The 25,478-nt window shown below is 45.1% G+C and overlaps 1 protein-coding gene across 2 annotated transcripts in view; it reads left to right on the top strand.

The window, feature by feature from the left end:
* maco1b (macoilin 1b) overlaps positions 1-24,540 on the top strand; it is a 194,812-nt gene extending 170,272 nt beyond the window's left edge. For both annotated transcript variants that reach the window (XM_070842900.1, XM_070842899.1), the window contains exon 12: positions 24,529-24,540. The gene's annotated coding sequence lies outside the window, so the exon portion shown is untranslated. The remainder of the gene's footprint in view (positions 1-24,528) is intronic.
* The last annotated feature ends 938 nt before the right edge of the window (positions 24,541-25,478 follow it).

The raw sequence follows: 25,478 nt of genomic DNA, 5'->3' as shown, positions 1-25,478 counted from the left end.
CCTGGATGCCGAGCAGTTTTCACTGAGTACCTATTTGTTGATTGCTCACCAAGAAATCATGTGGCACAATTGAATTACCAGTGGTAACAGAGGCTGCACTTACTGCTGAGGCATCTGGGGGAATGCTCTTTTAAACCATCCAATCGCAGTCAAAACATCCATGATCCCAGCACACAAAGAGACCCTTCTCCCTTTACCCTTGTTGCCCCTGAGGCCCTGCTTTTTTTCTGTTCATGGTGATGTTCTTCCCAGAAAAGGAGAATCTAATACATGCATAAGAGAACTCTGCAGAGAGCCCGTGAAATATATTATGTCTGCTATTACTTTTTATGGAAATACAGTTTTTGTTTTACACGTTCAGTGATGAATCTCAGGTGTGTTTTATAAGTTTCAGGCGTCTTTTTCTTTTTCTCTTTCTCCTCGGCAGTCCAGGATGCAGGGATAGTTGGCTGGCATCTGCCAATGGCTGTGCAGATGTTCACTCGAAAGGGATTCAACATAAAGATTTGTGCACTGTGTGCAGAATGTAACTAACATCTGACAACTGTACTGGCAGAGCATCTCACAAGACACGTCAACCTTTTGTGTCCTCATGGTTCTGTGTGATTCAGAGGAGTTGTTGTACTCATCCCCAAGTCTTTGCCATTTACTCAGGAAACATTAAACAAACAGCGGCCTGAAAAACAGGCTTGTATGGGGATTGTTATCTTATGTGGGATGACATCCTGTTGAATCCTCAGTCAGTCTTGACAAGCGATCCACTGTTTAAAAGCACAAGGCCTCACAGTTCTACAGTACGTGGCTCGACCATTTTGAGATCCCGGTATCACTGTGACAACAGCTGAGGTAAAAACACTTTTTAACCAATGTTACCATGTATGTGCCTCTGTAAATGTGCTTGCACTAATTCTCATATTTGATACTTTTCTTTCAGAGGACACTGGGATCGTGAGTGTAACTACAAGTGTTGAAGACACCCTTCCACAAAAAATAGGTTTCTTAAGGTTAAGTCAGGTAAGAATGTGTGTATTTTCTTAATGAAATAGAGAAACTGCTAAATATGTATGTCATATATAAGATAACCTTATGGAAATGACTAGCGCAACTAACCACGTCGTATTAATGCAGCTGCTCATTAATGAGAACATTTGTTAGATGCCCGAACCAGCCATGGATATTACTGTAAATAGCTAAAGATAAGTGGGATAGTTAAAGATAAAAAAAAAAAAACTTAAGGTTTTCCATCTCATGATATGCAGTATAGTCTATATACAAAAACTAGCAGCAGTCCAATGAGAAAAGCGAATGTGATCACAGAGTGTGATAGATTCTTTCTGCCCACAGTCACCAAAGTAAATATTATTCATAAGCCACATAACTTCTGCACATTCCGACACTAAAATGGCATTTTTAAGACAAACAGATAAGGTGACATTGTGCTTTTTACCACAAGCCAAAGACAGATGTTTCCACTGTCACACTACACCTGCTTCATCAGCTTATTCTATCAAGCTGGTGTAGTTCAAAGCTGGTTAGCATGTAAGGTAACAACAGGCTAATAGTTGTTTCTAGACAGTCTGTCAACCTGTTGTTGGACAACAGCTGACTACAACCTGCACTGAGCAAAAGTCTGAATTCTATGAAAATACTAAACACCTGGAGCGTTGCAGTTAGTGTGGCTGAAAAATAGCTGAGAAAGACGGAGAGCGAGACCTTCGCAGGGTCCTCAGACTTTTTATTACTTGGTCATTTCCCTTTTCAAAATGACAAATTTATATTTATAGTGCTGCTACTAAAATAAATACCAAGTCCTTTAAAGGTTAATGAAATAGCTCTGGCACTCTCCCGCTACCATCACCAGCACCCGGCCTACCGCTGGCTGCCATGGCAACGCACCCACCGTTGATTTATGCTGCAGATAATTAGGAGCAAAGATGACAGAGCCCACAGGTGTGAACATAAACACACAAACACATACATTCACACACATTCATACAGTACATGCACGCACACACACATGCCTTAATACATGCACTCTCTCACACACACACACACACACACAGACACAGTGCCACAAAAACTCATTATCAAGTGGTTTTGCTTCCTAGATTTAATATCCCCTCCAATTTGGCAAGTCCAATCATCGTCCTTCATTCTCATTCAGACTGGCAACTTGGCTGGCTCTCAGTGCAGCTACACTTTCTCTTGTTAACACACACACACACACACACACAAACACTCACACACATACACATACGTCTGTCGCCTGCCAAGCATGAAGCCCCGCCTCCGTTAGTCTGCAGAAACAAGCAGCATCCCTTTGTTGTAGAGAAAGGCGGAGTCAGTACACACAGGCTCCTCTTCCTCTTCATCACCCAGCTGTCTGCAGCCCACTGCAGCCCTCTAGTCCTTAACGGAGGCTCCCATCACCTCGGGGTCCCATTGAGAGTGTGAAACTAATCCAGCCAAATGGGTTTCATCAAGTGAAATGGAAAGGTAACGATACCCTCAGCACTTTGGGCCCCTAAACGTCTCCTCCACTCTTTTTCTTCTTCTCCTCTCCTTTCCTCCTGCCATGTTCTGAGAGGTTTCAGGTTCCCGCTGAACATGGGCCAGATCTCCTTTTAATAAGTACACCATGCTAGAATATTTTCACACTCACATGAATGGGTTTGGGGCCGAAGAGAGCTGAGAAGCATCATCCTTCCACCTGACAGCCCCTATCCACCCCTCCTGCTTCCCAAAGGCCTTACTGCAGGGTCACTTAATGGACTGAAAATCCACACACCAACACACACAGGCAGGAACACACACACACACACACACACACACACACACGCACACACTCTCTCACCGACACACACACTAGCAGGTGACATCAGCAGATGGATGACGGGGTCCACTGCAAGGCCGAGGGCTCCTCTTTCATCAGTCCAGTTTATCTTAACAGTGCACACTCCCCTAGCGCACACTGTGACACACACACACACACACACACACACACTCCCCTGGCACCTCTCCCGTCCGTTTACCACCCACTCCATGCTGCTAAAATGTGCAAAACCAGAAGTCTGCAACCCTAACTGTAAAAATGATGGATGGCGGCGTGAAATGTGACCTTTCTTTTTGCATTTTCCCGTCACTCTCTTCCCCCTCCCCCTTGCAGCCCTCCTGCATGTCTGATTTGATTTTGCTTGGTGGAAATGTTCCACCCAAAAAGGTGAAGTGGAGGAAAGTGAAATATCTGTTAGGAGTACATACCAGCATGCATGCAGTGTTTGCATGTTCATATTTGTGTTTGGGGGGGAGACAACAGAAGAAGTGGGATTTTTTTCACAGCCCCGTTAGCTCAAGTTCCCCTTATTGGCACTATCCCTCATCTGACTTTATAAATGGGTTCGTTCAAGTGCGTTTTAGATATTATTTAACTAATATAATAACATAATCGTGAAAATATGTTTTGAATTTTTTTTAACAATTGACAGCCAATAATTAGGTTGGTTGTTAGTTGTCTAAGTTTGTATTTGTGCTTCTACCACTCAGAGTAGCAGAGGCTGGATTTCAAACATTTGGCTATCTGTTACTTTTTGCTAATATTTCAACCGTGTATCAATAACTTTCAGCCAATATTAAAGCCATTACCTTTAGCTAACCATTCATCTATTACTTTTAGCCAACTATTTCAACCATTTGACCATAACTTTTAAGTAATATTTCCACCATGTATCCATTACTTTTATTTCTTGTATTTCAACCATTAGTTGTTTCAGCTTCTCTGCCGGCTTGCTAACTAGTTTTCAGGCGCTTGCTGGATGTGGTGCTCAGGTGTAATTGATTTATATGTTCTAAATCACATCATCATTTCTGTTTTTTTTTAAATCAATTTGACCAGCACTCCGCAGTAACTCCACAAAGCCCCTGGTAACTACAGGAGTACTGCTGGGGTACCAGTACACCTGGTCGGGAGTCGCTGCTCTAATTGAAACCAAATTACATCACAGGTGGATTATGTAGTCATACAGTAACTGTTGCTCACTGCATTAGAGGGTTAAATGAGGGGGGGGAACACACAACCTGTGTTCAAGATGTTCACATGAGCTGGAATTTCTTCATGTTTCCCTCAAAGTGATGAGATTTCATGGAGGCAGATAAAGTTGAAGAGAAAAACAAAGAGTGATGGGAGCCAGAGGCGTGTGAACTCTCCTCCCTACAAAACCCTCACATACCAAGCAATGTCACACACACACACACACACACACACACACACACACATTATTTGCCCTCTCACAAACACAAACACCGACCACGTCATCGATCAGTCACAAAGTATTTCAGCAGTCTGATTTTCCACCTCTTTCATCCCCCCTCATGGCATCGTCAGCCTTTCGATGGTGAGTTTGATAAATGATAAAAGTGTAATCATCTTCACACCAATGGAACACAAGTCTCAGTACTGAAGCCAGTTGAGAAGTGCTTTAAGGTGCAGTTCCTCTAATCACTGCTGACTACTGAAAACTGCCACGTCAATGACAAAACCACCACTTTGTGATTTTAAGTGCTAAATGTTTGCATGTATCTCAGCCTCTCACACCACCACTTCTACTCTGTTTCGCTTTTGCTCAAAGTTCTATTCTCTGGTATTAATTAACAATTTGGCAGCAAGTAGTCAACATCGAGCTTTGTAGTCAGTCTGCAACTTTCTACAAGCACTTTTTTGTTAAAGATATTTTAAAAAGTACTCTCAGCCATTTGAGTTTATTATTTACAATGACATCAAACCATCATGCTGCAAGGACTCCCAGTCGGTGGCACGGCACGTGGCGAACAGACCCCGGACGGTTCGTCCTGGAGCATGCCATGGAATAAAGATGCTCTCTGAGTGCCCTTATAGTGTGTTCACAAGCAATGCAAATTTCTTGCTCATGTTGAATAGCTTCAACAAGAAACAGCTAAATCACTTCTTCTTCGGCATCTTTCACAGCCAATATCTGGCTAATATCTTACTATAAAGGAAGACGGTTAGAGGTGCCGTTCATCCACACAGCCAGCAGCCAGCCACCTAAACCTAACCCTGAAGAAACAAGGGTGTCTTTTTAGATTGAGCTGGCTCATTGTGAATGTAGTCTTACTGGGCCGTAATCACAGGGCCCAGAATCCCCCAAGTCCCATTCACTGTGCCGTTTCTCAAGGCCACAGCCTTCACCTGCCCGCACCCTCCTGAACAGCCTGATCGCCAGATCAAACTGCCTTCTTCTTCCTTCCCTCCACACTTTCAATTGACTTGACAGAACATCAAAGCAACACTGCCCACTATCACATCACATCCCACATTTTATACTACAATACTCCCAGTCTAAAGAATCAAAGTATTCTTTTGTGAAACCCTTGTAGCCCTCTAATCACCAGGGCCTCACATCCCTGACCACTCTGGGCTAAAGAGGGAGAGCTGTAGCTCCAGAGCAGGATATCACAATAAACTTCCCCACCCCAAACTCTGGTCCCTGGCCAAGTCTCAGACTTTTGTCGACAAGACAATTTTCATTCCAGCACTTTCCCCCTTTACTGCACCCCTCTTTTCTCTATATCCTCACTTACAAACCATCCATCCCCATGTGCACGATACTGCATGCATAATAAAGACTTGGATTATGAATCATCACAGATGTTTTGGTGGACATCCACGCTTTAGAGATTTGTGGTTGCTTATGAGGTCCACTCCTTAAGATGCTCTACACACATATGGAAGTTTTTACATCCATTGGAGGGAGAAAAAAAAACAGTTTTAGGGTCTGAGGCACTCGAGGCCACAAGATCGAATGTGGTATGCATTTTTTTCACACTCGCACCAAAAATGATGGAATGATGTGCTTGTAAAGACCGCCTCCCAGGACATGCATATGTTCTGCATTACAACCCCCCCCCCCCTAATTTCTGTCCTCCCCTGTTTTCACTTGCACTGCTCACCACCTGGTATGTGCTGATCCATGACCGCTGTGATGACAAACATGAGAAATGTATCTGCGTTTGCCTTTTCCATCAGCTTTTTCTCTAAAGTTTTCATCTCCCTCCTCCTCCCCAGTCTCTCCACCCCCACCCCCCCCCACCACCAGTTGGCACAAATGGATGATGAAAAAAGGACTCTTATCTCCTGTCCTGCTCTCTTTCTCTGAATGAAAAGAGCTGTCCTCGTTGTGTTTCATGTGGAGTGGGGAGTGACCCTGGACATATCTCTACTATCTGGATGCAGCAGAAGAGAAACCCTCGAGCCGGTTGAAGAAAGGATTCCAGGCTCGCAGTCACATCAGCTGCAGTTACATTAGCCAGCTGTCCACATGTTTCTAGTTGAACCTATGCTTCTTCGTCCACAGAGCACATTCAGCCACAACAGCCTTGACTGAGCGTGGCATTCTTCACCGGGAATCTCCATGATCTCATTACCGAGCTGAGGTGGCTGGAATGGTGCAACTGATTAGCTCCGATGACCTTTAATTTGGTTTCCAGCTCTGGAGAGCTGCGCTGAAGAGAGTGTGTGTGGAGTCCTCTAGTCGCATTCGAGGCTCTGAAGCACCCTGGATACACAAACTCTCCGAACAAACCAGTTGATCAGTGTGACGCCGCACCCACACAGACAAGTGTGTTTATTTAACATGATTTTACTCTGGGCTGTTTCGATGAAACAGAAAAAAATAATAATGTGTCAGTGAGACTCGAGCCAAACTGTCTCATACTGTTAATGTTATTGTATTCTCAAAAGGCTCACCACACCCCAGCGCGTTTTGGTTCGTGGGCTGATGTGCGCAGCTGAGATGAGCGGGTGGGGCCTTCCACGGGGAGTGCAGAAGGTGACTTGGATGGCTTCATCAGCTGTGAGTAATGAATCCTCTCCAATATGCACAGGAAGACTCCCTCCCAGCAGATCAACCCCACCTTCAATCCCTCCATCCTCCACTCCAACTCCCTCTGTCCCTGATCTCCAAATGCTGGCCCGTCACCAACTGTTTGCCTCATCTATCTATCCATCTATCCATCTATCCATCTATCCATCTATCCGTCTATCTATCCATCTATCCATCTATCCGTCTATCCGTCTATCCGTCTATCTATCTATCTATCTATCTATCTATCTATCTATCTATCTATCTATCTATCTATCTATCTATCTATCTATCTATCTATCTATCTATCTATCTATCTATCTATCTATCTTTCTATCTATCTATCTATCTATCTATCTATCTATCTATCTATCTATCTATCTATCTATCTATCTATCTATCTATCTATCTATCTATCTATCTATCTATCTATCTATCTATCTATCTATCTATCTATCTATCTATCTATCTATCTATCTATCTATCTATCTATCTATCCATCTATCCATCTATCTATCTATCTACCTACCTACCTACCTGATTCTTCTCCTCCCAGCCACAGCTGCCTTGGCCCCAGCTCTCTTTGGGGAAGAGGGGAGTAATTACACGATGCAATGAAAAACAAATAACACTTGCTTATAGCCGTCCACTGGGGTGGATTTCGCTGGTTGGCTGGTGGGCGTGCTCCGGGCCAACTCTTTGAGAATTTGTTATTAAAATTTTGGCCGTTCTCTCTGCCAGAATAGAAGAAATACCATCTGCACCTTCTGCAGAGCTCCCTCTGTGATCTGGCTCTGATGTAGGGCACAAGCTGCAAATCATTGTCTAAGTGGGAAATGATGGATGCGTTTTTTTTTTTTTTAAAGCCCCCGAAAATGTGCATGGTAGTAGTTCAGCAGTGGAATCAAATCACACAATCAGCAGCTGTATTGGGTTGCAAAAGTCTGAGATTCTTTGACATAAGAATCAATTGGGTCATTGCAAGAATACTGTGCTGTTACAGCCCAGTATCTCCAGACATGGCTCTCATATTAGACCATTCTCTGCCTCACAATCTATGCCCAGTGCCAATGTTCAGTACTCAGGATGCTGTGCTCCCTTTATGTAATGAGGGGAAAGTGATGGTGTGGAGGTCGAGTTGGTGGATGGGTGTGTAGCGTGTCAGACTTTCCAAACCTACGACCTGACAAGACTGTTGATTCTGCAAAACCCTGAATTATGCTCAGTGAGTCTCTCCTTGTGGAATATCTGGTCATGGCAGCTATGGTAAAGATATGGTTAGGGAAAGGCTCTGGCTCTACCACCTCAAGCTCCATATCTCATACCTACACATGCACACCACTTCTTCCACTGGCAATTACCGTTGGCAAATATTACAGCTGTGATGTTTACACACATGTTCTGACCATGTTGTCGTTCACATCTAAAGAAGGCCGACACCAGACAGACAGGAGCCGGCTACACCATAACTGATGAAATCATAATAGTTTTACCTCTAAGGCTTTTAGGAGTGACTGAAGAATCTACAGTCAGACTGCTTATTGGTTCCTCCTGCCAATGCTCCTTTTTTTGTTTACAGACACCTCCGGTTTCACTCTCAGTGTGTACACTGCCTGAGGATAAAGTTGTTCATATGACAGAGGTCACGTAACCTCCAGGCTGCACTAACAGGTTTCTGTTGCTTCTCCTCCAGGACGTGTAACCAAAAACTGTCTGACACGCAGGCCCCATTTGTTTGGCATGCTAAAGCTTGGGGATACTTTCTTTCAACAGCATCGATCCACCTGACATAACACACTCAGTAACCTCATTAGTTGTTTGCTGTTTGAGTCTAGTTGTTCCTTCGTAGTGTTGATGTCTTCACTATTAATCTATAAAGATGAGAAAGATAAAGAAAAACCATTGAATGAGAAGGTTGACTGGTGCTGTATGTATTTCCAACATAAGTAACATTCAAAGTGTCAATGTAGTGCAGAGACAGCTGTCAGCGCCTGGGAAACTGTAAGAAAGCAACACATTTTTCACTGGCTTTAGTGTGATAGAGGCCGGGCGATTTAATCTGTCAGTGCGTAGAATTAATTTGGTGTTCCTTGACTCGCGGGCTCAGAGCAAAGGGCCATATGGCACGGCTGGCCTCTGTGGGCCCTGGAAGACTCAGCTTTAAGCCAGAGGTGAAGCAGAGTGGAGAACATGGGGACCGCTGCAACATCATCATATCAGTTTAGCAGCCCTGCAGCAATATGAATTACTGACAAAAAAGCGGGAGTGACGCTTTGCATGTCTCTGAGGAACGTCCCAGCCACTTCTGCTGCCACGCTGTGACAGTTTTGATTGACACTTATCAATGCTGCCACTTCCCTTGTGTCTAACTTGTTGTAGTTGTCACTGTTCTCATATCACAGAGTCACTGGCTATCCAGAGGTTTGAGGCTCGTTGATGTGCCACCCATCGCCGCAGTTGTTTGCGTGGGCGCCCTGCTATGACAAGCCCTGCCTCAGTTTAACACACTGTGACTCACACGTAGTGAATAGACATTTGACACCTGACCTTAGGGCTGCAGGGAGATGGTAGTGACATGCTGGTGTCTCTGCTGATCCACTCTGGGCATTTTACTGCATGCCATACACTGGCACTGCAGGAAAGCCAGCTGTCAAAGCGTTTGGACTGGCACCATCGGACTTTTCTTAGCATCAATGAACGGAAATAGCCTGTTTTTGGAGCCCACTGTGTTTTTTTTTTTTAACTGTGAAGATTCACTGAGTAGTTGTTGATTTTATCATCGTTCTCTAATGCACCAGAGCTCACTGAAGAGTCCTCCTGGCAGAGTGAGTGTTATAAATATAGACAGGTTTCATTCTGGGATAACAAGTTGAGGCGCTACAGAGACACATCAGAGCGACACCACCGTCCTCCTGCGGTTGCTCCTAGCAACGTCATTTTCGTGAATGTCAGAAGAGTGAGAGATGGAGTCTGGAGTGTGATTATGACTGAGCGAACAGACTACACGCCCAGAAACAATGCAATTATCTCCTGCGTCACCTCACCCGGCAAGAAAGCGCGAGGATGGGGGACGAAGTGTGGTAGTTGGATGTTACGTGTCATGAATCAATGGGCCTGATAATGGTGGCTTTTTTACCAAGAGGCTGTGAGGTTTGCACATGAATGGAAAGTTGGAATATGATACGTATCTCTCTTTGGCAGTTAAATGATTTGGTGCATTTTTCTCCGCTGACTAGAGGATCAATGAAGTCCTTTTTGTTCTTCTGTACAACATAAATCATCTCATTAAGACGTCCTTTGTTGCAAATGGCATCTCCTCCCTCTATCTGAACCTCATTCTCTCAATTTCTCTCTCCTTATCCCATTCTCCTCTGCAAGCAATCTGAAGCGCTCCTCTGGGATGCTGGCTTTGCTGTAATTCAGGAGTAGATTAAGAGAAGATATGGTATCTGAAGGCAGCAGGCCTGAGAGAGACAGCACTTGAGAGACAAAGAGAAGAAGAGAATGAGAGAGAAGGAAAGACAAAGACAGACACAGTGGCAGGCAGAGATTGATGGCTGCGGAACTCCTGGTATAGTGAGCAAAAGTGGATCAGATAAAGAAGGAAGAGGGACACAAAGAGAAAGAGACACAGGCATCGATAGATTCAGACAGACAGTCTCTGTTATTGGCCCGCAGGGACAAAGTTAGACCAGAGCCACTCAGTTCCTCTTAGTCTTAAAGACTCTCTGTTAATCAGAAATCTTACCGTTTCTCCTGCAGGGGCGTCCAGATCCTTGGCCCCAGGCATGCACATCACCAGATCCACATTGCCACACTGGATGTAAGAATTATGAGCATGAAACGCACCAAGCATCATATGATAATAACAGATATATACTGGCTTATTTGGAAATGTCCTGGAATGAACTGGTGGCAAGTTTTAGATTCATTGCAGGAACTGAGAAGGTGGCATTGGGGGGGGGGTATCTTTCACCGTCAGCATCATGTTCAACACACAGCACAATACACGAGTCAGCTGACAGGTTGTTCTGTGAAAATAATCACTCAGCTTACACTTCTTCACCTGGCTCCTGATTGGTTATGTCAGACTGAATAATGAAGTGAAACAAAATGGAGGTTCAGCCTAATTACGAATGATATTACTGTTAAATCAGCGTGGTGCCCTCATTGGGTTTGTTCAGGTGCGTTAGTTTCACCAGCCGGCCCCCACTCCCCACTAGACAACCGCAATACTTCAACCTGCACAGCTTGGAGCAGCTTGCTCTGGTTCTCCTCCCGCTGGCCCGTGAAGCATGGCGTCCTGGTGAGCGTACCCGTCGCTCTGTCAGCTCTGCGTGTCTCTGACAGCTGGGGCACAGGAACAGTTGGAGAACGAGTCTTCTGGACATGTCCCATCGCACAGCACAGAAGCGTGGAGCGCCAGAAACACCAGCGGGAAATCTGCATGTGTGTTTTATGTTTTGGTAGATTTTACACACACCTTTGCTACAATACAATAAGTCTGTCTTGTGTTGTCAGTAACACATTCAGCCAGTACCTGGACTAGATCAATAGTGCATGCTGGGTAAAATCTCCAATCTAAATTTTCTCCAGAATCAGAAAAGCAGAGGTGTGTGATCACTGTAAAGCTGTTCCTAATCATTCATAATGAGCACCAGTGAAGTGATAGGGCTTTTTGTGTCCTGATACTGTGCACCACGCTGTCCGAACATCACCATGACATGATAACACCGTCTACCTCAGCGGGCAGCACCCCCTCTCTTCCACTCTCTCTGTCTCCCTCGCCCTGTTTTTCATGGAGGAGGGTGGGGGTGGGGGGCTCCCACACCCCAGTAACAGGTTTGATTGGAAAGCATCTAGCCCCCGGCAACCAATCCCCCAGCAGCACGCACACACACACATACACACGCAAACACTCACACAGGGTTTCCGTGGCAACTGTGGTGCAGGGGGCAGACAGAATGATTTGGTCTATGGAGCGAGCCAGACTATGGTGATGAGGGGGCCGAGGCCTCCACCAGAGAGACAGAGAGAGAGGGTGGGATGGGTGGGTGTACCACTGGCCCATGGTGGAGAGAAAACAGACAGAGAGATGAAGGAGAGAAATTAGGCTCAATAAGGGAATGATTTGTGAACGGGGTTTATGTAAGAACACATTCACAACGCCTACTGAACTCATCTTTGGTGGATTAGATCTAACCTGGGCGTTTTAACCATATTTAAAGAACTATTGAGTTTTTACCTCACACAGTGAACATGTATTTTCCCCCTCTCCCCTTTTTTTTTGACTTGATAGAGAATCTGTTGACTTTTCCCTTCTCTCTGCCACAGATTGTGCTGCTGTTTGTTTAAAGCAATGCTCTTCCTTCTCATTCTGAACAGGAGATTTTAAAAACAGGGATGTAATGGCCGACTCTCGGGCTTGTTCTACTTGGAGCCGGATGTCACACAGCTTCCAAAAACTGGGCTTTTTGGAGATTACCGACTCTGAACCAGTTCTCTCTGGTTACTGGAATGGGATTAACTGCTGCTGCTTTGTGTGTGTGTGTGTGTGTGTGTGTGTGTGCCTTTGGTGTGCATGTTTATGTATCCATTCACATATGTGCATGTGTGAAAAAGTAGGAGAGCGAGTTAAAGAGAAAGAGAGAAATAATGAGTGTGTTTGTGCTTTCCCAGCATCCTTTGTTAAACGTGGCTTAGCCCAGAATCGTCTGTTTAATCTTGCCGCCATTTTGTTGTCTGGTGTCTATGGCTTTTCTCTATCTCTCTCATGGCAGTCAGAGCGGCTTAACTTCCCAGAATGGTTACCATAGCAACACCGACAGAGGTTTACCAGTGGCCATAGCGACGGCTGATGCACTGAGATGTGGCTTGCCATGGTTTTTGGGATGCAGGGGAGTTGGGGGAGTGAGGTGGGGGGGGTGGGGGTGTTACAGCCACACCTTGATGAGGAAGGTGGTTGAAGGGAGATGTTTGAACGGCGCTCGAGCCGAGATCCAAGTTGTTTTCCAATTTAAAACTCTTGCTTCATTGACATCCAATCCACCAGCACGCCAGTCTGTGTCTGGTCTGCTTGTGGTTTATTTCCAAACAGCCGTGGGGACATGAATGCCTGAGTGGAGGATTTTTGCCTTTCTCTGGCTGAGTGTGTGTGTGTGTGTGTGTGTGTGAGAGAGAGAGAGAGAGATGTGTTGACTGTGCACCAATCAGCTCTGGTCTGGTCTTAAAAGACTTAAATCTTGCCTCTCCACTGAGGTGAGAATTCTCAAATCAATTTCTCTGCCATTTTCCCCTCCACCTCGAATGGATTGGATTTTCTCCTCTCTCCTCCACTGCAGCCGTATTGTAATTTAAAAAGCGTTTGGTGTAAATACTGCTATTGTTGGAGGCGTAATCAAACATTCATGAGGGAGAGGGATCGAGGGAGTAGCAGAGAATCTAGGTCACGGATGCGCTGGCAAGTCTGTGAGACTGCTGCTTCGCTGAGTACGCTGCTCTCTCTTTTTAAACCTCTCTTTCACTCTGTATTCTCCTCTTTGTCTCCTCTCCTCTTTCCTCCGCTCCCTCGTCCTCTCTCCTCTTTCTCTCATCTCATTCTCGTCATCTCCCTCGTCTCCTCTTCAGCCCCCTCCTCCTCCTCCTCCTCCTCCTCCTCCTCCTCCTCCTCTCATTTGTATTCTGCTACTCCTTCTCTCCTCTCATCTTCTGCCCTCTCATCTCTCCATAGATCCACCCTCTTCTCTACCTTATATTTTTCATTCCTATAAGCATTTTTCCCCTTTTTGGTGCGCATCTTCAATTACAAAACACACATTATTTTAGACAGTTGGGGAAACATCGCCGCCATCAATCTTAGGAAATCCAGAAACACATCTGCGCCCACGTTTAACCACAGGGTAACGCCTGCAGACAGCTTAGCCAGTAGCTCATAGTAATGGCCCTCTTGACCATCATCAGTCAAGGAGAAGGTCATGTTGTCAGTGCTTTTACAACCTTCTCCAAGCCAACTGTGGCTCACTGAGCAACACATTAGCAAAGGCTGACCTTGTGAGTGTGTCCACAGCGTCAGGACGAGCCAGACGGCGCTGTGGAAACACCAGGAGGAGAGAGGAGGAAGCCAACTCCTAATCTCCCTGCCTTAAAGGATAATTACATTTTTTTTTTTTTACAATTATGACATTGTGACATTTTTGTAATTTTAAGAGATTGCCATCCATTATCATAACGTTGTACTCGCCAAATTTACTGCTGTGATCTGGGAACACGCCTAATACAAAGAGCTGAGGCCAAATAACTAAAAATCCAGCTTTGGGACATTGGCTCACAGGAAGCCCGTGTAGTTTATTCAATATTTCTGATTCTAACGTACCCCATGCCATAAACCTTAGACCAGTGTCAGCAGATTGCCCTGACAGAATAAGTGTTTGTGTGCTAGTAATCATAAAATCACAAAGCTTTCCAAGAACATGTGCTGTAGCTGCATTTATGTACCCCCCCAGTTTCATTTTTATTAACACGACTGATTGAATAAGAGGCAAAATACACTTATTCATGCAGAGAGTTTGATGAAAGGATCGACATGACTCTCACATCTGTATGATAAATGTTACGCTGCAGCCAGCAGCCAATTAGCGTAGCTTGGCACAAATACATGAAACCTGGCTTTGTGATAATCCTGAAGTTTCCTGTATCCTCTTCAAGGTGAACAAAGTGGTGCATTTTGTGTGTGTGAGAGCTGCATGATTGCCACAGTACATCATATATGAGTGTATAATGCATCTCTTCCCCTATCCGCCTGTTTGCACGTTTTCCTCTCAGTGCATGCTGATTTTAATACGGGTCTCACAAGATCCTAAATCCCTGGATCTGTCCATCATCCTACCCTCCCTTCCCCTTCCCTCCCTCCCCCCTCCGAATCCACCGGCCACTCCAAACCAAACAGACCCACTGGCATTGAACTCTCTCCAGCTAATCCATTTGTATGTTTTCAATTACATACGGGGAGCAAGTGGACAGTAAGCTCTCGGCCTCTGCCCGGAAAATGCTGTCCCCTCGTGACCTAAATATCAAGCTAAAGAAGGGAGAGAGAGGGGGAGGTAGGGATGTATGTGGATGGTAAAAACAAAACAAAAAAAAATAGGTCACATATTTCCCAGTTCCACGCCACAGAATTGGATTGCACTGAGGAGAAATAATCACGGTCATGTTTGAATCTGACAGGCAGATTGCTGGACTACCGTTCCTCTCGGTCAACCAGGACGAGCCAGCTGGCTGAAGGGATGACTCAGTTTTCTGTGGTGAGCGCCGGTGGAGTCACACACTCCATCTTGGCTTGAATGTTAACCTCAGACAGCAGAAAGTTGGAGCGATGTCGCCCATTGTTCTTCGTTGTCAGCTTGTGGAGATGCTCATAAACGTATAGAAAAAAATCCATAGCATGTTACATGGTTGAAATCAGCTGAGCCACATTAAAGAATATGACCAGTAGCTGCCACATCAGTTTGTATCTCAGTTATTTTTAAAATCCCTCAACACGATTATTATTTTCTCATTTTAATCTCACTCCTCCTCTCCCTCCATCTTTTAGTCTGGGTTTCTGTCTGGCTTCCACTCCTCCGTCTCTTTTCCTCTTCTTTTCTGTCTCTGCTCATTATTCACCGCTATTCGGGAAAGCGCTTTTAGGCTCAGCAGACCTCGAGCCGAACCCTTCCTCTCACCTCACCCCACCCTTTTCATCCTTTTCTTCCCTTGAACCCTCCCCCCTCTTGCTTCCTACAACCTGATGAAGAGTGCTCTTGACAGGCTCATCAATAACGCAAGGAGGCTTAAACACACCTCCAGCTTCAGCCCAGAGCTTTTTATATTTAAGAATTCCACATTATTTCAGTCTTACTAGCTTGAAGCTGTCACTCCTCTTTTTCTTTTTCCTTCTCTATGGTGTCAGATTTGTATCTGCGCACATACAGTGCTGCTCCCTTTTCCTTCCTCGCCCCTTCCTCTTCCTCATCCTGCTGGAAGCACAAGAAAAGATTTGCTGGGTGACCACCGTCCTTTATTACTCCGAACCTCCTCCTCCTCCTCCTCTTCCTCCCCCTGCTTCCTCTTACCATCTTTCCCTCCATCAACCAGTCCTAAGGCTGGACTTTAATAAATGTCACATCACATCAAGCGGAGCAGCATCTGCGGAGCAGATAGATGCAAAAAGAAAGGGAGAAAGAGAGAGAGCAGAGGGGGCACACGGACCAGAGTGTCCCCTGCCTCGATATAAAGCAACATCGGAGGGTTGGAGAGGAGAGGAGAGGAGAGGAGAGGAGAGGAGAGGAGAGGAGAGGAGAGGAGAGCAGGATGACAGTGCAATTAAGTTGTCTTTTTCTTAAGCTTTTCCCATGTTTTCCTTGCTCTGTCTGCAATGTTCCCCCATGTGGCACAGGTGACCTTTTAACCTCTGTGTCTGATTCAAAAGTTCTCTGTTCACGTGTAAAACACAAACAAAGTGACATGTTTCCTTGTGTCTGCCTTGTAGTCTCCCTACTGTGCCTCCTCTCTTTGGAGGAGGCGAGTGATGATGCAAAGCAAAGTGTTGTGGAGGAGGTGAGACCTTGAATGTCCCCATGAAGTCGTGTTTTTTATTTTTTTTATTTTTGAGGGAGTTTGTAAGAGGGTGAAGTATGAAGGAAGAAAGAGACAGTAAAAGGAGGTGGAGGTGATACATGCAGGTCTTTAGGGAGCGTTAATGTTTATGTACATTAAGCTCACACATGAATGCTTGTGCATCAGCGTGATAAGTGTGTTTTCATGTTTGCATTCCTCTCAACAATGGAATGTATGTTTGACTGCTGGCATTTCTGTGCATGTTGCAGCATTTACACAAAGCTGACTCAGTGCCAGAGCCAGCCCCTACTTCCTGTGTCTCATCCAGCCAGCCCAAAAACAGAGACGAGTTTACCCCCCGCATGCATCAGTGCCTCTGTATCGAGTGCGCTCCACCGAGCAGGGGAAAGTTTTTCATGTTTGGCATTATTTCAAAGTGCTCCTTTAGAAATGACTCATGCATCAGTAATCGGCAGTCCTCAGAGTGCGGCTCTATGGCAGGAGCTAGTTTGACCGTCTGTGCCCCATATAATGTAGTGTCTGCCGTCTGGGAATCAAAGCTAGAAGCGGCTCGGGCTTTTAAAAAACAATGCTGTGACACAAAATAGAGTGGTGTCTGCTGCCTCGCTGGTGTGTCTGACTGAAGAGCCTCGTGTTCAGAGCGGGATCGTTTTTGGTGGCCTATCACAGCAGACACAAGACAGCGTGAAAGTTTCACATCAAGTCTTAGTCTATGGTAGAACAACGGGTACCACTTTCTAATAAGGCATAGTTTATAAGATGTGTTTAATAGATTTATTATTGGTCAATTGTTTATTTATGATGCTTTGTAGATCAATGATAAGAAAGCGCTGAATTTGGGTTTCCAGGTTGTCAAAAATCCTTTCAAGTTTTTTAGTTCTTTAATTCATCACGCTGGAACATCCGCAACTACAACTTTTTTGGGCCTTGTCATCAGAGGACATCGTCCACTAGCGGCTGTTCTGGTGCTTTTGATCATATTACATGAGCTTCCTCAGCAGACAAAGTTGTCCCAGTTGTCATGAAATTGTAAATGCTCATATTTTTCTGAGCTTTTATGTTTTTACGGCTTTCTGTCTGTGTCGGCATAAAAGTTGAAATTGAGATGAAATAGAATGAAGTTCAATCTAAATTTAAATCACTATTATGATCACAGCGATGAAATTAGTATTATTTACATTTCTGTTTGATTGAAGATGATTGAGCTCTGGTTCATTATTGCAGTGGAAGAATTCATTACTACTGATTTACCAACATGTAAACAGACTGATGGCTCATGAAGTTAGAAAAGAAATTACCTTTACAGGCTGCCACTATTGTTCCATTCCTTATTGGTTAATCTGCCTTTTATTCTCTCGATTTATGGATTAATCGTTTAGTCTGTGAAATTTAAAATAAACAGTAAAACATGCTTTTTCAAAGTCATAAAAGATCTTGCTCTGTCTGACCAGCCGTCCCAACCCTGAAAATATTTAATTTACAGTGAAATAAAACAGACAAAGGGAGCAAATCCTTACAGTGAAAAAGGTCGAATTAGTGAATTCTTATTTCAGCTCTCATCAATTTACTGATAACATATTAATAATCTGCAGTTAGTACGTCAAAACGTACTTTCTGATATGTGAATAATGTGAATAAAACAGTTATATAAAAAAAAGAGCAAGTGATGCAACAGGTCATACCAGAAGTAGCTCTTATGATTTATTGCTTATTTATAAAGCGTTAAACTCAGTTATACATTTATATGTGCATTAACACTAATAAATCCATTAGATATAACCCATAAAGCCTTTAGAAAGTATGAGTTATGAAAAATGACACCAAATATGTCGGCAGTAACAAGAATTCACTCATCAGGTTTCACACTGAGCATCAATAACTTGTGAGAGACAGAAGATCCTTGTAAGAAGTGTTTCTCGATGGGGCGTCCACAGGGAACAGGTGGGTCTGGGCTCTGTCTCTCAGGTGGTGTCGGGGGGGGTGTCGGCCGCTGGATGCCTGCTTCTAATTAGGCTGTCTCAGTGATGTGTGCGGATCCACAGCCTTTCCCAGGCCGCGCCACACGGCTTAACTGAGCGGGTAATGGGCGCCCAGAGAGAGCAGCGTGACCTCACGGCCCCTCCCCTCCGGCTACACGGCCAATTAGATGAACGCTGGGTAATGACAGCTGTGGCTTTGTTTATCTCTGTGTGTAATAGATAAGAGTGTGCACATTCAGTGTCTGTGTGTGTGCTTTAGTTGGTGTGTATGTTCACCCTGATGGAGGCCAAGCCCTCGCCACCTGCACAGGAAGCATTTTTAGAGCAGCATGTGTCAAATGATGACATTAGCACTTCTAATAGACCACTGGCACTCTATGGCCGATACGCGGGCACGGCCTCAGGTCTACTGGTGGAGTGAGTGAGTGAGCCAGCTTTGTCAGCTAAATCAAATTTGTCACGCTCCACGGACCCTCTATTAGAACAGACTATTTCAATAAAACATGAACACCTCCCACTTTGACCATTTTGGAGACATCAATGCTTAAGTTTATCATAAATAAGTCACATAATAGCCCTGGGCTCAGTAATGGGTGGGAGACCTGTGAAACATATACACATTCACACACACACACACACACAAATGCACACATAAAGGCACCCCTCTGCAGCTAAGTAGCTAAGCAGGGTGCTTAGCAGAACCAACAGCAGGGGAAGGGAAAACAAACACAGGGGCCACCAGTAAATCACCTCCATCCGCAGCAGCTCACCGGGGATTGGATGGCCCCCGGGAGGCCCTGGGAGAAACAGCAACCAGGGAGGAGGACTTGCAGGATCTGGGAGGTGAGAAGGGGGACCCGCGGTCCTGCCGTTCAGCTCGAAAAACCTGACTGATTGATGCTGGGGGGGAGATGAAGAGGCAGGAGAAGGTAGAAAAAGGATACGCACACCACCCAAAACCTTCGGCTCACCACAGCTGATTGTTCCAAGCAGGGGAAAGACGAGGGAGGAGGGCAGGATGGGTGGAGAAGGGTGAAAGACATGGACATGGTCACAGCTGTGCCAAATATCTAGCCAACGTCCCTCCCTTTCAGGCCCCCCCTCTGCTCCCCTTCTCCTTCGTGCTCCTCCAATCCCATCATCCCGAATGGCAGGAAGCGAGGCGTTTGCCCTTTGACCTGTTAGGAATGTTTTCCTCCTCTGTCCCAGCAGCAGCAGCGGCAGCAGCGGCAGCAGAGCTCCCCACCCCTGACAGTCAGGACCGTCGCGAGCTGATAGAGTGGAGCCTGTAAAGCAACACCGTGACCTCCCGCCCCGCACATCCATCCACATGTGCAGCATATATACAGAAAGCCTCGTTTTTATCCCCTCTGTCCTAAATTTTCAAAGTAATCACATAACTCACAGTCTGTGCCGTTCTGCAAAGAGTGAATGGATATCAGGAGGATGATGCCTCTGATTCGCTGTGACAGGTAGCCTGGCAGGCTAGAATAGGAGCCTATCTGTCCCCACGGCACGCTGCCAGCTACCGAGTGAGGTATTGCACCATGGCTGAGCTGCGTTTGGTAATGACTGTGAATGGGCTGTATCTATGGGCCATTACTCTATGGACTCAGCTGAGGCAGCAGGCTAATGCTGACTAATGGAGATGAACTTCTCGACTGATGAATAGTATATCCCGCTGATGAGGCTGTGCAATGGCCACTGTCCCTGTTTCCTGGTGCTTATTTGTTCATTTCCAAAGCAATGGCCATTTAAGGGGAAAATTAGTTGGCACAGAACTGTAGATAACTTGTTGTTGAATGGAAGAGGAGTGTTTATTCTGGGTGGCTATTAAACTGTGAGTCTATTGTACAAACCAGACAGCAAATTAATTTGGGGATGCATTCACTCTGTAGCGGGGATATTGTTTTTCCCGAAGTAAGCTCTTTGTTAATGAGACGAGCAGAGGGCAACGCTGCACATACAAAGACAAGTTATATAAGCTTACAAGACAGTTGATTACCAATATTTGCAGTGCTGCAGTCCGTGACATTAAGGAGGAGTTCCCTTTTGTTGAGTGTCTCATACAGTAACACGTCAACGTCAGTGCTCCGAAGGCGACCCCTGCCCTCCTTCACTGACCATTTCTGGCATCGGCCCCTCAGGCGCTTTTCAGGATGGCTCAGTTTCCTCTTATCACCTATTAGATCCAGATGAGACCCAAGTCTCCCCGGACCACGGCCCTGTCTCAAACCACTCACAATTCAAAGCAGATGGCGGCCAACGCAAGCCAAAGCCAAGTGTGTGTTTGCCAGGACAAGACGGGGCCGCGTTAGCTCGCTCACACATTCTCTTCCATTAAAGGGAGTGTGATTGAATGTCAAGCGGCTGTTAAGCTGAGCTGAAGCTCGTATACTGGAATAATAGTTTGATTTAAAAACATGGATCTGAAATGCTGTTTTCCTTTTTGCGCAACACAAACTGTCAGTCACGATCGTATCCGCTACATGGCTGATCCCATAAAGGTCTGAGGGTAATGTGAAACAGAGGATCGAGCAGACCCCACCCTTATACACACATCATTACACACACACACACACAGCTGTACAGCCACGCCTGTATCATTAAACAATATATATACACATAATTTCATGTCAAACAATTCCTTATGCTTTACAGGGAGGAGAAAACTCAGTGTTAATGTCCATGATGGGCCACTAAAACTCTGGAAGGAAGGCATACTAATAAATTTATTAGGTTTGGGTTAAGAGCTACTTAAATCAGGGTGAAGCAGGTTTCATTACACGTTTTATAGACTTAAAAACCCTGAAGCGTCTGAAATTATATCGTACATCAGAGTGGGACTGTGTTCATTTTGGCACTTTTTGATTTAATTCTACTGAAAATGGCTCAGCATGCCATCTACTGTTTTAAACCAGCTCGAACCTTCCAAGGCCAATGCGAGGTTGAGCCGACCGGTGGGACCTGAATGTTTGTGTCCACCTCTGCGAAACTGCACTCGATTTCAAATATGTGCTGATGGAGCCTCGCTGTTGACAGGAGTTTATGCTGTTTAGAGTTGCCAGTCAGAACATTAGCTAACACTGGCCTCCTAAATAACGTTAATGTTACTGAATCACTCATCATTTACTGGAGGTCATGCCAAAGAGAAAGAGAGAAAGAACGAAGCTCTCCACGGAGAGAGAGAGAGAGAGAGAGAGCCCTTTACTTTGGCTGGAGTCAACGGCTCAAAGTAATACAGCAGATTGATAAAATGCCCACTTCAGAGTTTTCTGGAGGACCTGAATTCCTCCACTTCAGAGGAGTCCGCTGTGGCTTTGCAATTCTTTATCGCTCTCCTGCCTCACACAGCCATGCCCCCTTGACCTCCCCCCCGCCCCTCAGCCCCTTGCCCACTTTTTAGCATTTGAACGCTACATCCTCATCCACCCCCCCGATAATGTTGAAGCGAGCTTACCCCAAACGTTGGTGTCCTGGCCTGCATGTTCTTATGGTTTATTAATGGCTGCTTCTTGTCTAGTTTTAGTGGCATTTAGTAAGCTTTCTCCTGAAAAAACCTGTTAGCTAACGTTACAGGCAGACACATGACACTGTTGTAATCTAACATGCTGCTTCTTACACGTCAAGCAGCTAAATTAACCTCTGAGGAAGACATAGAGTAAAGTGATTTTAGGTCGTCGAGACTGCGTTTTGGTTTAATTACTGGACAAAATTACAATACAATTTCTTTTGCTTCTTTTTTCAGTGTTAGTTTCGTATTCGATGTGGAAATAAGGTCGTCAGCAAATATTGACATGTTGAAAAAATTGAATTATAAGGCCAACGTCAGCACAAAGTGAAAACCAAATTCGGACATTCCTGGCCTCCATCCCATCAAGCTGCTCGGTTTTGGTGTCGATACGCCGGGCGTCTCTCCCCTCTCTAATCTCTGTTTACGTTGCTGTCTGTTCCGAGCATTCAGCACATCATATCGTGAAACAGGGCTTCCTCTCTGACCTTTGGTGACTGGAAGACCTTTGACCCTGTCTTTCTATATATGCATTCACACACGTACACTACCCAGCCTCCACCTAAAAAATGTGTTATGCAGTCCAGGACGCAGCTGCAGTCGAGCTGAAGAATAGAGCGACTGAGAACAGAGACAACTGGAGTATGAGTAATTTGCTGCATGTCTGGTTTTAACAGAGATTCTCATATTTGATGTATTATGTTGTCATCTCCCCGTCTGTGTCTTCTCCTCTCTGTGTCCCTCTCCTCCCTCCTCTTCTCTCCCTCTTTTTCTCTTATAGCCCAATCTCCCCTACAGCAGTTTCCAATTAAGATTAGGCCCCAAAATGGAGAATGGCCAAAGCCTTTTCTCTGGCGAGGGAGGGGGGGCGACATGTGCTGTGATAAATGACTGAGAATTAATTGGTCGTAATAAATAAATAATAATGAGGCCAATAAAAAGATAGCATATCACATGTTTCCATGCAGACCTCCTGAGCCCATCCTATGGGGAACTGCAAGGTCAATCTTGATTAAGTCCAGTTTTCCTCCATTTAAACAATCATTTTCAGATCACTTGGGAACAATCATCTTTAGATAAGCCACCTCGTATAAAATGTCTGTGACCTTTATATAACCCAGGGTTTGGAAGTCAGTGTGTGTCTGTGTCTGTGTTTTCACACCAATGTGTAGGCAGTTCTCAGGGAGTTAAAGGAATAATTCTTCCATTTTAGTTGGAAATATGCTTATTTACTTTCTTTAGAGTTAGATGAGGCGATGGTTCTTTGTTTTATGAGATGTTATCTGCTGGAGTATTCACGTGCTGTGACCGCCTAGAAATAACATCACCTCTGTAAAACAGTCAGTTGTAGTTTCATCTGTTAAGTGGATTTTTTTTCACTTCTGCATGGAACCAGCTAGTTGTTTCACTGTTTCCAGTCTTTGAGCTAAGCTAAGCTAAGCTATCTATTCTTTTGTTAACAAGTTTCTAGTCCCGTCGTAATTTCCATAGAACATTATTGACTCCTAAAACTTTTCAGAGATTTGGATTACTTTATTATGATTTCATAATTTATAGGCACTAACATAAATTCATCCATGAGAGTTTTATTGTGACACAGTTTAATGTTTTTGAATCAAAAGACTTTAATGCATCAATTTCTATTCCTTTTCTGAGTTTGCTGATATCAAATGCCGTAAATCTACAGAACTGCACCTTTAAAGCTCCACTCCTTCACTCACAGGATACACCCAGGAGCTGCTGCCTTATTGAATCAGGAGCTAATGACACAGATTGTGAGCACAAATTGAGAGAACGCATAGTTCCAAAGTCTAGACCTTGGTGTCATATTCAGTGTTGAATGTAGACAGATATTTACCGTCATGTGACATCTTCTGTACCTGACCCTGAGGACTCCTACCATATGACTTCAGACACATACTCATAAGGATGACAATCTTAGTCCACTCTGATGCCACCAAACGTCAGCCTTGAAATATTCTTGTTTTTGCCCCCGCACACTTTGGTTTCTGTTAGTGAACATATTCTGCAGCTGCCCTGAAATGGAAAATATTTCAGTGAGGCTGTGACAGCCACAGATTCAGTCTCAGGGAATGATAACAGATGTTTCAAACCAAATGAATGTAAAATATCAGCTACATTATTGTTATCATTTTGCGCAATCCACAACTAAGAAACTCAAATAAGAGTATCTGAAGAGTGAAAACACACCTGGGTTTGTTCACAGCCTTAGATTCTCACAAACGGTGTTATGTCAATGAATGCGTACAGTGCTGACTGCTGCCCAAGGCTAGAGAAACAACGTGTGCACATTGTGAACTGCATGATGTTTCCCTGTGATACTTGTTACAGCGCGGTGTCACGGTGCTTCCTTGTTGTTCTTCAACAGGAGGAATCCTCTCAGGCTGGCAGCGGGGGCAGTGGACTCCCTCAGTCTGCCTGCAAAGAGGCAGCAGTATTCATTGGAGTGCTGACAGACCTATTCTTTACATTGCACACAGACAAAGCCCAGCCAGTATCTACTGTGCTGCGTGATAAGCATTAAGAGGCGTTGTGCGGCAGCGCAGCTCCTCCAGAAGGGGGTCAGATGTTTCTTTGCTGCTCATTTGCGTGTATGAGCGCTTTGATGCATGTGAGTTTCATTAGGTTGCAGTGAGGCCATAATTGGGTGGTCTGAAGAGTGCTTCAGCTTCTGTGTGTGTGTGTGTGTGTGTGTACAGCCCATTGATCGTACTCTAAGCCCAGCAGCCGGCTGTGAGGTAATGGATGATGCTGCTGAGCGGTATCTGAACCCCCTGACCTCTGCCGGCTTGACTGACAGAGCAGGGAGAGGATCAGAAAGCAGATAGAGAGGGTTAGCTACACACCATACATCGCAGAGACAGCAAACAGCGCCTCAGAGCTTAGAGACGAGAGACACCAATTTAATTCATTTGTTCTTCCAAAGGGTCTGGGACAGAGCAACTTGACTGAGGGGGTTGTGGGGGTTTAGAGCAGGGGGATGAAGGGATGAGACGGAGAACGACGTGGGAGGATGATTGATTAAAATGATAGGATGGAGAAGATAAAAGATGGCCATATGAGAGAATGGTGGGATTTGCTTTTGCGGGTCAAAATGTGTCACTGGTTGAGTGATCTTTCAAATATGGTCTTCAATCAATTTACCCCCAGAGGTATTGCCTGAGCTATGCAGTGAAATATGCTTTTTCATAATGCAGCGCGCCGGTTGTGTTGAAATCCCGTCAAAGTGCAGTTTGTCCACTTGGATCAGAAGCAGGAGGCAGAGCAGCCACCCCTGAAGATGTGTTGATCTAGGCAGCTCAAGTTTCCCAATGTTTCCCTGCCGTTCCCACTGCGGCAGACCACAGAGACAGTCCCATGGTGGCCTCAGTCCCAGCCACCGCCATCTTACATTCCACAGAGGAGCAATGTGGGGGACGAACCTGCACCAAGGAGTCACAATCCCTGCGCGTCTCTGCTGCAATCCCCTCCCACCAC

Source organism: Pempheris klunzingeri, chromosome 13 (genome assembly GCF_042242105.1).
Source record: "Pempheris klunzingeri isolate RE-2024b chromosome 13, fPemKlu1.hap1, whole genome shotgun sequence".
NCBI classification, from domain to species: domain Eukaryota; kingdom Metazoa; phylum Chordata; class Actinopteri; order Acropomatiformes; family Pempheridae; genus Pempheris; species Pempheris klunzingeri.
Note: the sequence above shows the minus strand (reverse complement) of the source record. Positions and strands in the feature narration are given on the sequence as shown.